We start from the raw sequence: 15,629 nt of genomic DNA on the forward strand, positions 1-15,629 counted from the left end.
CACAAAGAACAAGAACACCCAGAAACACATGTGACCAGTTTGATATACAATTAAAAAAAACATCCATTCAGACTACATGACTCTCTCAAAACTTGCATTTTCCCCTGAATAAAACCCAATTTAAATATAGTCTGAAACGGTCCTTTTAAGGAGGAACGGCCTGAAAAGATGTCCTTATTTTCAAGGTTATGGTCCTCACAATGACAGAAGAACAAAAACACCCAGAAACACATGTGACCAGTACAAAAACATCCATCCAACTACATGACTAATCCAAAAAAACCTAACATTTCCCCCTGACTAAAACCTAAATTAAATGTAGTCTGAAACAGTCCTTTGAAAGATGAAGGGTCTGACAAAATGACCTTATTTCCAAGGTTTTGGTCCTCACAAAGACAGAAGAAGAATATCCAGAAACATGTGAACAGGCTGATATACAAGCACAAAAACATTCATCCAACTACTTGACTAATCAAAAAAAACCTTACATTGTTGACTAAAACCTAATTTAAATATAGTCTAAAACAGTCCTTTGAAGGAGGAAGGGCCTGACAAAATGTCCTTATTTTCAAGGTTTTGGTCCTCACAAAGACAAAAGAATAAGAACACCCAGAAACACACGTGACCAGGCTGATATACAAGTTCAAAAACATCCATCCAACTACATGATGAATCCAAAAAAACTTATGTTTCACCTTACTCAAACCTAATTTAAATATAGTCTGAAACAGTCCTTTGAAAGACGAAGGGTCTGACAGAATGTCCTTATTTCCAAGGTTTTGGTCCTCACAAAGACAGAAGAACAAGAACAGCCAGAAACACGTGACCAGACTAATATACAGTACAAAAAAATCCATCCAGACTACATCACTCTCTCAAAATTTACATTTTTCCCTGACTAAAACCTAATTTAAATGTAGTCTAAAACAGTCCTTTGAAGGACCAAACAAAACGTCCTTATTTTCAAGGTTTTGGTCCTCACAAAGACAGAAGAACAAGAGCGCCTAGAAACACATGTGATCAGGCTGATATACAATTAAAAAAACATCCATCCAGACAACATGACTCTCAGAAAACGTACATTTTCCCCTGACTAAAACACAATTTAAATATAGTCTCAAACGGTCCTTTTAAGAATGAACGGCCTAAAAAAGTCATTATTTTCAAGGTTTGAGTCATCACAGTGACAGAACCACAAAAACATCCATCCAACTACATGACTAATCCAAAAAAAAAATCCCAAAAAAAATAAAACCTAATTTAAATACATATTCTGAAACAGTCCTTTGAACGATGAAGGACCAAACAAAATGTCCTTATTTTCAAGGTTTTGGTCCTCACAAAGACAGAAGAACAAGAGCGCCTAGAAACACATGTGACCAGGCTGATATACGGGTACAAAGACCTATCCCTGACACACAAACACAAACATGATTACATGTAAACAAACCTTTCTGAGAATTGTTAATGGATTTAATTGGTGTGATTTAAGTTGGCTGCTGATGAGAGTGGAGAGCAGTGCAGTTTGATTCATAGCACTTAAAGAGGACTCCAGCAAAACATTTTAATTTAACATGTGAAACAATCAATATGCTAAAGCACAGCGAATGTGTCTCCCAACAGCTTGTCTTCATTTGGTGAATAAACACTCTGGTTAAATGAGTTGTTTTCACTGTTTGTGTTTGTTCTTGTGCTGTTTCTCTGCCATTGTTTGGTACTGGAGTTCTGAGAACAAACTGGGGAAGTACATTTGCATGGTGTGTGGTCTTTTCCTATAGGTCACACTGCAAAAGAAACAGCACAAAACTAGAGAACAAACACATGTATAACCCTCTGAAGTTATTCTAATGGATAAAAATGTATAAACACGTATGTTTATTGGTTTTTGTTTGGGTTTTATTGCCAGAGCTCAACACAACATTGGTCAGAACAATCAGCATGAATAATAATGACATAATAATGAGGTTTTTAATCAAAATAAAAGCCAATCAGCAGGGTTCAACACTTCCTTTAAACACATGGATGCCTGGTTGGGAAATGTTAGGTTTTGGTTGCCGAAACTGGAAATATGGTTTCTATTTCTAGTCTTCTTGTTTGTTGAGGAATTAAGATACTTTGCAGTCAAATGTCAGCTCAGTAATGAAAATGTGGCATAAAAGAATAAAAGTTCACTTACATTCATAATAGCAATAGTGTAGCTGTTGTCATGTGGTGTTGTTTTTGTGCTCTTCCATTTTCCCTAACAAGCTTTTATTTCTGTTTTGCGCTGTTTGTTCTTTTCACAGCTTTTTTATTATTAATAGCGGCTGCTGGAGCTGCATTGGCTGTTTACAAACAAGTACTTTCTCTAGTTATGAAATCTTGAATCTGTAGATATCTAAAAGTAACTGTCTGGGGAGATTTTTATGTATACCATTTTTTATTAGATCCATATGTGGAGATATATGGTGAATTGTAGATTTCTCAGTTCATTATTTTGGCCCATATTAAAAGTTTCTTTAAAAAGAATCCTGGGTCTGCCATGAATGTTTTTGTTAATGGCACATGGTTGAGTCAAATCAGTCAAATTTGGTTCTGCTACCACTTGTAGTGGCAAAAAGTTTATCGATCGATAAAAGACATATCGATCAATTTTTAAATGTGATATGGAATTAGACCAAATCGTACATATCAATATAGTTCATTTTTTTCTTTCTTTATATATAAATGCTGCCCCTACTAGGGTCTGTCAGATTTAGTTATTTTGTAATGTTCGTTATTCTTTTCTCATGTAAATATATTTATTTCAGAAAAAAGATTGGTCTATTTTATTTCGTAGACTATTTTTATTTAAGATTTTTTATTTTATTTAAATGTGCACTTTATGGAGCTTTGATTTTTTTAAAAAGGTTGTTGTTATACAGTATTTATGTTCACTTAAATAAAAAGTTTCAATAAAACTACATGTGACATGTCATATTTGGCTTTGACTTTGACTGAACATTTGCTCTCACTTTGTGATCAAATATCAGGATATATATCGTATATGGATATTCAGCCTAAATATATCAGGATATGACTTTTGGTCCATATCGCCCAGCCGTACTTGTAGCCAACTGTTTAGACTGCTTACTAGTTTTCAAACATTTACTATTGCAACCAGTTGTTTGGTGTTACTGCTGACTCAATATTTGGATAAATTACATTTTAATTAATTTCAAATGAATTGAGCTACAATCTGTGCACCTATCCACCATCGACACTTGAAGAACCCTCTTGTACACTGTAAAAAATGTTTGTAGAAATGACAGTAAACCACGTCAAATTGCGCCAAAAAAAGGGCGTAAAATTCAAAATTGAATATCACCGTAGTAGATGGTTTTAATTACTGTAAATCAAGGAATAGAACAAAAATTCTAAACTGTAGAAAACAGTTTTTTCATGTGAAAATATAATAGAGGACACAATTACCCTAAAACTAATTCTTAATTAGAGTTTTTGCTTATATTTACATTTAAATTTACAATAGAAAACCCACTCATTGCATTTTTTACGGTGAAATTCTGGCAACCACAGCTGCCGGTATTTTACCGTAAATTAAACAGATTTTTTTTTTTTACAGTGTAGTAAAAGTTCTCCTGATTCTGAATCACCTGTTGATCACACTGTGGCTGTTCTGGGAGTTAGAGATCCGGTAGAGCAATGTGTATTATTAGTGTGTGCGTGTCACTGAGAGGCTTTGTTGTGTTTGTTTTCTATTTAATACTCCCCTCATATTATGTTTCCAATACACTGTATATTTAGGGGTGTTCTTCATGAGACAATCTCAGCTGGTATGTGTGTTATTTCTACTTATATTTACACCACTATCTATAGGAGCTGTGAGGTCATAATGAGAGCGCCTGGACCGGGTGTTCAGTCATAGCTCAGGTTGTGTGCACTCAAAAAAGCAAACTGGATGTCTGTTACCTTCTCCTTAGTCTAACATGTAGCTTCTACTAAATAAAATGATGTTTTGTGGTCGAACAGTTTTAAAACATGTAGTTTTAGCATAAAATGCAACACTTTAAAATTTAATAGAATGCTTTATGTTAAAACAACCTAATTAAATTGCTGAATATAATAAAAAACAAAATGATAAAATGATTTATTTCCTGAATAATTACTATTATGTTCATTTTCATATGATAAAGGTAACCTTTTAGGCTAAACCACTTCAACCTAACTTTGTTTTGTTGGTTCAGCACAATTAATTCCTGTACTTCACTATTTTAAAAAGTAGTTGTAACTACCCTATTAAATAAAGTAACTCTTAATAATGTCATACATGTTTAAATGGCCCAAGAAAATTATGTTAGTATGTTACAATGACCCTTACAAATCTAGTTGGACTGACCCCTGGTAATTAATTAACAGTAATGCAAACACATCATGTTGACCCGACATATTTACATTTTGTTCACTCAACAAAACTGTTTCTCGCTAAATTAAAGCATTTTATTTAGGTGGAAATTATTTCCATAATTTTATTTCGTTCTGGGAACAAGTTCTTTTTTTGAGTGTGTCTGCGCTGAGTCAGTTGTGTGTCTGACTGTCAGAGAGGACATTAGGTTGTGTGTGCAGCAGGCCGTGCAGAGAGGATGATAAGAGGTTAGTCCGATCAGCCGTTAAACAGCCAAATGTGTCCAAACTGATAATGCTCCGATTTCTGCCAAACACTTATCCACTTCATGGATTCGCCTAATGGAGACGGGGCAGACAGAAAGTTGAACCCGGCTCAATTTTTTTCTCAGACGGCAGAAAATGGTTTGGCCAATTAAATGATTTAAAGCTGACATGCCAAGAAAACCGTCTTAGCGTCTTCTGGGTCAAGTCCACGTCAAATCAATCCAGACTAGCAGCTGTAATATTCATTAGCAAAGTCAATATGAAGCCTTTTAGGTGTTTAAATCCCGATAATTAAAATGGCATGTCATTCAAAAATGTTCCCTTTTCAAGGCTCACACAGAGTCCTGTACATGTGCAGTTATTTAATAACCACGCTTGCATGTCCTGTGTGAGATTGTCGTTATTTATTTTTTACGTTTTCTGAGATTTAACCCATTTAAAGAGATTAGAAGATTGTTTGTTTAACTCTTCAGACAAATCGAGTCTCAGAGCAGTCACGTCCAGGTCAAGTCTCAGATGTTAAGTCTGGGAATTAAAGGGTCGTTCCGGTTTATTAAAATGAAAGAGTTAACCTCTTAGAACAGTAGGGGAAGGGTTAGACCCAGAAAACCTGTTGTTTGTTTGAACTGGTGTATGTTAATGTGTATAATCACATTTTCAGAAACTAGAAGATCTCACCGTTCAATTGGAACTTCACATACATGCATATTGGCCGTCCAGTTCTTCTATTTAAAGCTTTTTTTTAGCAAGAAAATAAGTAAACAGCCCTGCATTAAAACAGAGAGCTCAGCCTGAATGACAGATCTGTGATTTTTAAAGTTTTTCACACAACAAATCTCCACTCGGAGGTTAATAATGGTGTGAGAAAGTTTTCTTACAACTCATAAACGTTTTCACAGCAGCAATTATTTCATGTTTTGTTGGCGACAATTGCAAGGTAGAAAATATAGCTTGTATTTTACAAAATAATCAAATTGTTCTGCATATAGTTTGTGTTCATTTGTGAGCTTTGGAGTTGCTGGTTGGCAGATTTTGTTGCTATTAGCTGGAGCCAAATCCAGGCTGGGTACCAGATGAATCAGCAAGCTCATATTTTTTGGGGGAAAATCACCCTTTGAATATGTTATCAGCCCATAAACGGTTGTTGTCAGTAGTTATCAGCCTCATGAATGTGAGTTAAGAGGTCTCTCTCCACATGCAGAACGTCGTTATCACACAATTAAATGGCCAGTTGCAGTTTTATTACATTCAGGCACCAAAACTACATAGTTAAGTGTAGAAAAAAAGCTACATGGTTAGGATGAGTAAATAAAGACATTAGATTCATAGTGATCCCAATCCTCGCGAACATCATCGGTAAATCAGAGGATTAATGTTCCATTAGTTAGACTTTTTACGTTGCAGAGCACATAGAGAGTCCGGCAGCTAATGGTGCGTTCAAGGTCTACACGAATGTCTGAATTTTTGCCGTTGTTCCGAGCTCCAAGTTCCGACTTTCAAGTTCTGACTTTGAGTGTAAATGAAACACACCATACAGCGTTACGGTAAGAACGTGCTAGACCCGCCTTCAAAATAAAAGCAAACACATGTAGCTTTCAAAATAAGAGCACATGGATGTGTTAGCAGAGTCCACCACAGAATTTACAAGAAGACTGTCAAAATAAGATGCCTTAAATAAAACGTAGAAGAACCCTTATTCTCCTTTACAATAATTCTAAGAACGTGTTAGACCCGCCTTCAAAATAAAAGCAAACACATGTAGCTTTCAAAATAAGAGCACATGGATGTGTTAGCAGAGTCCACCACATAATTTACAAGAAGACTGTCAAAATAAGATGCCTTAAATAAAACATAGAAGAAACCTTACTCTCCTTTACAATAATTCTAAGAACGTGTTAGACCCGCCCTCAAAATAAAAGCAAACACATGTAGCTTTCAAAATAAGAGCGCATGGATGTGTTAGCAGAGTCCACCACATAATTTACAAGAAGAATGTCGAAATAAGACGCCTTAAATAAATCATAGAAGAAACCTTACTCTCCTTTACAATAAGTCTCTGAAATATGCAATGATTGAGATGGAATAGTGGCATTAGAATAGAATTTTGTATAGGGCTACTGTTTTATTTAAAAAAATGAATGTAAAAATAAATGGCTTGAATCTGCTGTGTTTATTCATGGTTTACAAAGGGTTTAACCTGAGCCAGGCCTTACCACAATGATAATCATATCACAGTCATGCAGGTGTTGTATGATTTTATAACTGGTATCAGATAGATGATCAGATGATACATACAAGTATCAGAATCAGTATCGGGACGGAAAAAAATGGTATGGGAACATCTCTAAAAGACACTTGGTTTGGGTTAATTACTGTATGTTACTGAACCTACATGATATAAAAATGACATTAAATGATGAATATGCTACTGGATTGGCCATCTATTTTTTCCCTACCCGAGCCTCATTCATTTAGCCTAAGAAGATGAAATTAATCCATGTGTGGAGGGCTAATAATGACTCTGGGATCATTAACAATTTGATTTAGAGAAGAGCGAGGAGGTGGGAGATGATGAGAGGACACTGAGGGAGGGAAAATGTTGGACTTTAATGTATTTACAATGGCAGTTCACTGGGTTTGTCTGCGCTGCTGCTGCTGCTGAAAGTGCGATTGTGTGAGAATCGAGAAGAAATCGGCTAAATGTCATGAAAGTGAAAATGAAAATAAGCGTGTAGGGAGCATATTTGATTTGATTTCCCACTCAAACACTTCCATTAGAGCGCGTTGATATGAAGGAGCCAAAGAAAATCAATGACTTGTTCCAGAAAATGTAGAGAGCTGCAGGTTCGGTTTGTAATTGCTCTTCAATGTTTCCATGGTGAACATAAATAAATAAGAGCATCACATCACTGCAAGCTCAAAACAATTCAGGAAAAAAATGTATTGTACTCAGAGGGGGTGGAAAATTTCCATGGGAAGTTAAGCTGGGGAATTTTGGAAATATTCCAAATCGGAAACTTTCCATGGGAATTATGGAATTTTAAGGGAAATATCTGGAAATTGAGGGTAATTTAAATGAACTGTATCATATCCAAACACAAATAAAAACATTTTGTTTTGTCATAAGCGGACATCCTGCAAAATAATACAATTAAAACAACATTTCAACAGATTTTTTGGAGGTAGAACTTTATCAAGTTTTAATTATTTGATTCAACAATCAATTCTTTCATTGAACAACAAAAACATGAATGTTGAGTTAAATTCACGGTTTAATCCCATAAATTCCTGTTTCCAACTTTGAACATTTCACCCTAATTATACTCCATAGACAAGTTTTTTTTTTGTTTTTACCTGTTTGCAATGTCAGCAATAGACTGAAACTGAACAGTAATGATGTTCATTTAGCTATTTATTCTTTGTATTCTCAGTTATCATTCATAAAACTGGCCGACAGTGTAATACATTTATGTTGCTTTAGTCTTTACCCATGGTTGTGTCTGTTTCTTCAGAAAAGAGTTAAATGGTAATGTTGCATTTAACTTTAAAATCTATCATGAGATTGTACGAGGATATAAGACTTCAGTTTGAGTTATTCCTCAAGGGGAGGTGGAGTGATTCTAACACAACCTGACCTTATTTCTACTGCCTATCCTTTTTTTTTTTTACTATCAGCGCAGTTTAGATTTCAACTCCTTCATGGAAATTTATGATTTAAAAAAATGTTTCTGCTGATAGGAAAGATGGAAACATGTTAAGATCAACATGTAGGCCAGGGATGGGCAACTGGAGGCCCGGGGGCCGCATACGGATCATACTGTAAAAAAAACACAACAAAAAAACATAATGTTTCCCATTTCATCAATTTACAGATTGCAACTTTTTTTTAATGGTTAATATTTGTGATATTTTTGTGGCATTTGCACTTAATGTAGAAAAAAATGAGAAAACCCCAGTAAAATAATACAGTACATTTCTGTAAAAAAAAAATTATATATATATATATATATTTTTTTTTTTTATTGCATAAAGCACACTTTTCTGAGTTGCTCATTGGACCGGAATGGATGTCTGTGATGTCACAAATCATGCTCGTAGGCCCGCCCCTTAAAATCAGCTTTCCAATGAGAAGGAAAGCTGAAGGTCAGGGATGGGCAACTGGAGGCCCGGGGGCCACATACGGCCCGCAACCTCACTTGAAGTGGCCCTCAGTACAACTACATGTATTTGAGCATGAAATCTTAAAAGTGCAGTGTAAAAATGCACAAAATGACTTCTTTCAATTAATGTTGTTCTGCTGTTCTTGCATCGAAAAATAAATTATTAAATAACAGTGTGGTTATTTTTTATTTGCTTCAAACCTTTTGTATTCCTATTTATACTGTTATACATGCAATTTGAGCATGGAATATGTTAAGTTACTGCACTGTAAACATATTTAAAATTGCAGTTTCATTATATCTGGTTAAGTGCCCAGTCCTATTTGTGGCCCTTAAAGTTGCCCATCCCTGATGTAGGCCTATTAGGGAACCAATTATGATGACAGAAAAACACAAAATAAAGCCATCAGGACAGCAAAACCCCTAAAAGTGGATCTATTTTTGTGTGTTTGGAGTCCAGTTTTTTTTATGGCAGCACCCGTTCCAAAAGATAATCAGTTTTTTCTACGTGATGTAATTAAGTAACACAGAGACTCTGCAATGGACTTAATTAGGGACTGATTCATCGCCATGGTTACCAAACTCGTCTTTGTGTCTCAGATAAAAACAAAGCATGACAGGAATGTGTCCATTTCCTGATTTAAACTGTGGAAATCACATTCTGTGCAGGAATTTCAATCACTCTACCAGTATATTATAGTATAATATTTCAGTCCAAACTAAAAAATGAGGGTGTGTTTGTTAGGTTCAGAGCGTGACCTGATTGATTTTCTGTCTGTCTGACCTGGAAATCTGTGAGATTTTGTGTTTCTTTTTCCCACCGACATGCCCACAGCGCCCCAGAGTGATCCTCGCTCTGGGGATACTGGAATGTGGGAGATGGGGGGTGTTTATTTGTGGCAGTGAGGGAGGAGGAGGTTTCTGTAGTGGTGCTGACAAAAACAACAACATCTCCCACTTAATAGCAGGCTCCAGAGCCCCAGGGTGACCCACACAGGACAAGTGGGTACAACAAATGGAGCGAGGGATGAAAAATAATGTGTTTACCATCATGTTGACCACTAGAACTTAAACGGTGTTGCACTCCAGCTCCCTCAACAAACCCAGTCACATTGTTTTTCCTTTTATTGAAGCCTTGTGTTTGCAAAGGTAATTGTGTACTTATAAATAACATACCTAAAGTCACTAAATACATCTAATAAAGCGCATATTTAGTACTGCATAAATTTATATTTTTAAAGATTTCTGTTCACTGACACATTACAATCTTTGAAAAAAAAGTATTTAATGCTTCTACCTCATTAAAGATACCAGAATCTATTTTTTTTTTTCAAAAATATTTAATATAAATGCATCTCTCCACCACTGTGAAAAATACAAAAAAAACAATAAAAAGTATGGCAGCAAAAAGTTGCCTAACACCTAACATCAAATAACAGTGAACAACCGTAAGTTATTTAACAGATAATTTCTTTAAAAGTAAATATCTGTATCAAATATTATATATATATAATCTGTAGAATATGTTTTTTTTTCCTTTAATATGAGAGTGTCAGTGTGACTTTACCAGAGTTTTTTTGTTTGTTAACGATAATGTCCCATTACATCTATTTACAGTTTGCAATTTATTTTTAATGGTTAATATTTGTGATAAAAGTAATTCACTTTTTTTGTTGCATTTGCACTTAATGTAGAAAAAACAAGAAAAACCTGGTAAAATAATACAGTACATTTCTGTAAAAACAAAAAAAAACAAATATATATATATTTTTTTTTTTTATTGCGTAAACCCACTTTTCTGAGTTACTAATTGGACCAGGATGGATGTCTGTGATGTCACAAATCATGCTCATAGGCCCGCCCCTTAAAATCAGCTTTCCAATAATCAGAGAAACTTTCCACTTTCAAAAAATATGTCAAACTGTCAGTTGTCAAACTCTGCACAGTAAATCTTAAACATCCAACTGTGAACCGAACTGAACAAGAAGAAACATGTGTTACATAACAATAAACAGAGGAAATACTTCACAAAAAAAACACTTTAAACCCTTTATTTTAATATTTTACACCAAATAAGGTGTTTCTCAACCTCAATGACTGCTCCTGAGGTCCTATAAACAGGTTTTTAAAAGTTATAAAAACTGTTTTGTCACCTCCAACCTGCTTTTTACACCTTTGACTCCTCAGACACTGGGTCGGCATAAATCTTTCACTTTTAAAATATAACACAGACACTTTCCCAGCCTGTCATGCAGCCTGTCCTACATAACATGTTTTCATGTTTTTGTGGTGTTTACCATAAAGAAAGCCGAGCATTAAAAATTAAATTAAAAATGAATAAATAAATAAAACGATAATGTCCCATTACATCAATTTACATTGTACTAAAAAATAAAAATGCACTGTGATCGTTATAATTAGATTGCATTGGCAATCATACTTGTATTCTTTAAGCCAGCTATTCTCAACCTTGGGGTCCCGGCCCCAATTGGGGTCACGAGATTATTTCTGGGGGTCGCCAAATCATTTTGGAAGTCAGCTCTGTCTCCACTGTGTTAAAGTGTTCATGTGTTAATGTGTTTTAGTCTTTTTGGTCATTTAACGTCTTTTTTTTGTGGTTATTTTGTGTTTTTTTTGTCATTTTGTGTCTTTTTTTCGTCATTTTGTGTCTTTTTTTGGTCATTTTGTCTTTTTTTGGTCATTTTGTGTCCTTTTTAGATAATTTTGTGGTCAATTTATGTCTTTGGTCATTTTGTTTTCTTTTTTTGGTTATTTTGTGTCTTTTTTGGTCATTTTGTGTATTTTTTGCAACTTCTATTTAATGGTTAATATCTGTGATAAAATGTGTTTCCCATCCTCAATAACTGCTCCTGAGATCCTGTAAACAGGTATTTACTGTTCTGTCACCTCTAACCTGCTTTTTACACCTTTGACTCTTTAGAAATAAGAGGAAACTCAAATCCGTGTCTTTTAGAAGCTTTTCTCACCATGCTGGGTCGTCATAAATCTTTCCCTTTTCATACAACATACACTTTCCCAGCCTGTCATGCAGCCTGTCCTACATAACATGTTTTCATGTTTTCGTGGTGTTTACCATAAAGAAAGCGGAGCATTAGAGCCGGACTGTGGCACGGGATGTTTACATGTGGAGCATCAGGGGCTCAGGGGGTCAGAGGTCACATCCTGTTCTTCATATGTCAGCATCTTCTCCCAGCCTCTCGGTGTCACGCTCTCATTCACTTTAACCTCGTTTCTTTCTCTCTGCTGATGCCACCTTGATGATGAGTCGTCCCGGGGAGTACATGAGCACCAGATGAATGTATTTTAGAGAGAGAGGACTCGGCGGTTGCGTTAGATTTGTTTCCTGTCGTGGTGCGCTGCAGGAGATTTATGGATGTGTGTTGATCCCAGAGAGCACATGAGGGAGAGTTTTTCTTTCCTGGTGTCATGAGAAGAGACGAGGATGAATGGGAACTGACACTTGTTATAGAGCAGCAGAGGAATAAGTCAGAGCTGCAGCTGGAGCCCAAAACCTTCTGTCTCTCATTTATTATTTATAGTCTGGACTAAAATCTGAGTTGAATCGGCACAGAAAACGTTACTGGAGTAAAAAAAAAATTTTATAATTTGATTGTATTGGAAATCATACTTGTATTCTTTAATCAGTCAGCTACTGTTTATTCTATGTAGATTGTATATTTTATTACATTTTTATTTTGTATATTATACATTATTTTTGAATTTCTATTTTTGGTCAAGCTATGTATATATATATCAGTAATTTATGTTTTTATATGACAGATAAAATATTATAACTATTATATTTATACACATTTAGGATAGGAAATAACTTATAGGTGTACGGAAGCTTGTTAATAATCAATAATATAATAATTATAATTTATATTTATAATTCTCACTCCTTTCTGAAACATTCCTTTTGCTTTTTGCTTTAAATTCTCTGTTGATATTCCCTTTTTTCAGTTTTAAAAAAAATCTAAATATATAATATATAACAAATATAACGTAGAACTTTTAGTGTAAAAGCAGGAATTTATCAATGAATTTATTTACTTGGTTGAGGTGGAGCTAATATTGAACTTTTAACTTATAATGATTTTAAAGTGACACATTCACAATGTTTATTTGGTCCAAAACAGTCCAAACCTTAATATTATTATTACATTTAATTCTTTGACATTATTAAAAGTGAAAGCAGCAAATCTGGAACCATTAAATGTCTGAAAAAAACAACAACTTCAAACCATCCTAAATAGTTGCCAATTTATTTTCCCTCAGTTGACTAATGGTTTCAGCTTTACTCATGTAAACTGTTAGGTAATGTAATTTATAAAAGAACATTAGGTTTTATAAACTTGTCAGATGTTTTGTACCAGAAATCTTGTTGCTGTTTTAAGTAACTTGAGCTTTTAGGTTAATGATGACAAATAGAAAGTGACATCAATAGAAAAGACCCAAGTAAAGTACAAGTACCTCAACTTTGAAAAAGTTCATTTTAAGTTCACTTGACAAATGTACAGAAATACATTAGAATACTCTCTTTACTGCCTGTAAACTAGCAGTTTACCATAGGAAGGAGTTGTTTTGTGTCTCTTTGTAATTGTTTTGTCTCTTTGTAGTTGTTTTGTTTCTCTTTGTAGTTGTTTTGTCTCTTTGTAGTTGTTTTGTTTCTCTTTGTAGTTGTTTTGAGTCTCTTTGTAATTGTTCTGTGTCTTTGTAATTGTTTTGTGCCTCTTTTAATTGTTTTGTGTCTCTTTGTTTTCGTTTTTGTGTCTCTTTGTAGATGTTTCAAGTCTCTTTGTAGTTGTTTTGAGTCTCTTTGTAATTGTTTTGAGTCTCTTTGTAATTGTTTCGTGTCTCTGTCGTAGTTTTGAGTCTCTTTGTTGTCATTTTTGTGTATCTTTGTAGTTGTCTTGAGTCTCTTTGTAGTTGTTTTGTGTCTCTTTGTTGTTGCTTTGTGTCTTTGTAATTGTTTTGTGCCTCTTTTAATAGTTTTGTGTATCTATGTTGTCATTTTTGTGTCTCTTTGTAGTTGTTTCAAGTCTCTTTGTAGTTGTTTTGAGTCTCTTTGTAATTGTTTTGTGTCTCTGTAGTAGTTTTGAGTCTCTTTGTAGTTGTTTTGAGTCTCTTTGTAGTTGTTTTGTGTCTCTTTGTTGTTGCTTTGTGTCTTTGTAATTGTGTTGTGCCTCTTTTAATTGTTTTGTGTATCTATGTTGTCATTTTTGTGTCTCTTTGTAGTTGTTTTGAGTGTCTTTGTAGTTGTTTCAAGTCTCTTTGTAATTGTTTTGAGTCTCTTTTAAGTTGTTTTGAGTCTCTTTGTTGTTGTTTTGTGTCTCTTTGTAATTGTTTAGAGTGTCTTTGTAGTTGTGTTGAACCATGTTGATCTGTTGTACGGTACATATGGTGGTTGTGTCCCATCATGCAGCTGAGGCCTTGCTGAGCTAATGTTAAGCTCGCAGGTCAAACAGCTCTGAACCGTAATGAAGCGAAAAGACACTTTGAAGTCGGCTCGCTGCTCGCTGCAATTTGTACCATCTGCTCAGTATTTCTCCCAGACACGTTCCCTCGCTCTGTGAAATCACTGTGAGGACAGTAAAGCCCTCAGGAAGACAGATCTCATGGGAATATCTGCAGTAAAGACAGGGAGATGATAAACCGTCACATTTCCACCAGCAGAGAGCTTCTCACCTGCAAGTTAACACACACTCACTCTTACTGTTGAAGTGTGACACACAGGGACCCACAACCCTATTGCACAAGACACTTTTAGTTTAGTTTGTAGTTTGCTTCTTCTATATATCTTCGTCAATTTTTTTGTTTTGTGTTTCTTCGTAGTCATTTTTTAGAAGAGTTTTTGGAGTCCTTTTTCGTAGTCATTTTGCATGTTTGCAGTCAATTTGTGTCCCTTTCCTGGTTTCTCTTTGTAGTTTTTGACTCTGTAGTTTTTGTGTCTCTTTGTAGTTGTTTTTGTGTCTCTTTGTAGTTGTTTTTGTGTCTATTTGTAGTTGTTTTGAGTCTCTTTGTAATTGGTTTGTCACTTTGTAATTGTTTTGTGTCTCTTTGTAGTCGTTTTTGTTTCTCTTTGAAGTTGTTTTTGTGTCTCTTTGGAGCGGTTTTGAGTCTCTGGAGTTGTTTTGTCTCTCTTTGTAGTTGTTTTGTGTCTCTTAATTGTTTTGTGTCTCTTTGTTGTCATTTTTGTGTCTCTTTGTAGTTGTTTTGTCTCTTTGTAGTTGTTTTGATTCTCTTGAAGTCACTGCATCCTTTGAGTTGTTTTTATATCATATGTCATTTGAGTCATGTGGAGTTGTTTTTATGTCTCTGTAGTACATCGCAAATTTCGAGCATCTTTGAAGCATTTAAAAAAATTTATATCTCTTTGTCACTTTGACTCTAATTTAGCACCTTTTTCTAGTGGTTCTGTGTCTCTACTTGCTTTAAGGTCTCTCAAACGTTTATGTCTCTTTGTTATTCTTTTTTTTTACTCTTTTATATGTGTGTCGTTGTTTTATGTCTCTTTGTGGAGGCTTAAGTGTCTCCTTTCAGTCGCCTGTCAGCTCTTTGTAGTTTTGCGTCTCTTTTTATTCCTCTGGAGTCCCTTTTTTTGTGACATTCTGCAGGTGAACTTTGAGTTGCTGCTGCTGCACCTGACCTTTAGTATTTACTTCACACTGGATAAAGAGAAAAGCTCTGCAAAGCTTCCTGTTTCAGCAGATCCACACTGACACTGCTCTGCACAGAAATAACCTGTACATTGGAAAATATCAAAGAAAACCTGAGATGCATGCTGTAATTTCTTAAAGC

Source organism: Centropristis striata, chromosome 22 (assembly GCF_030273125.1).
Source record: "Centropristis striata isolate RG_2023a ecotype Rhode Island chromosome 22, C.striata_1.0, whole genome shotgun sequence".
Classification (NCBI taxonomy): Eukaryota; Metazoa; Chordata; class Actinopteri; order Perciformes; family Serranidae; genus Centropristis; species Centropristis striata.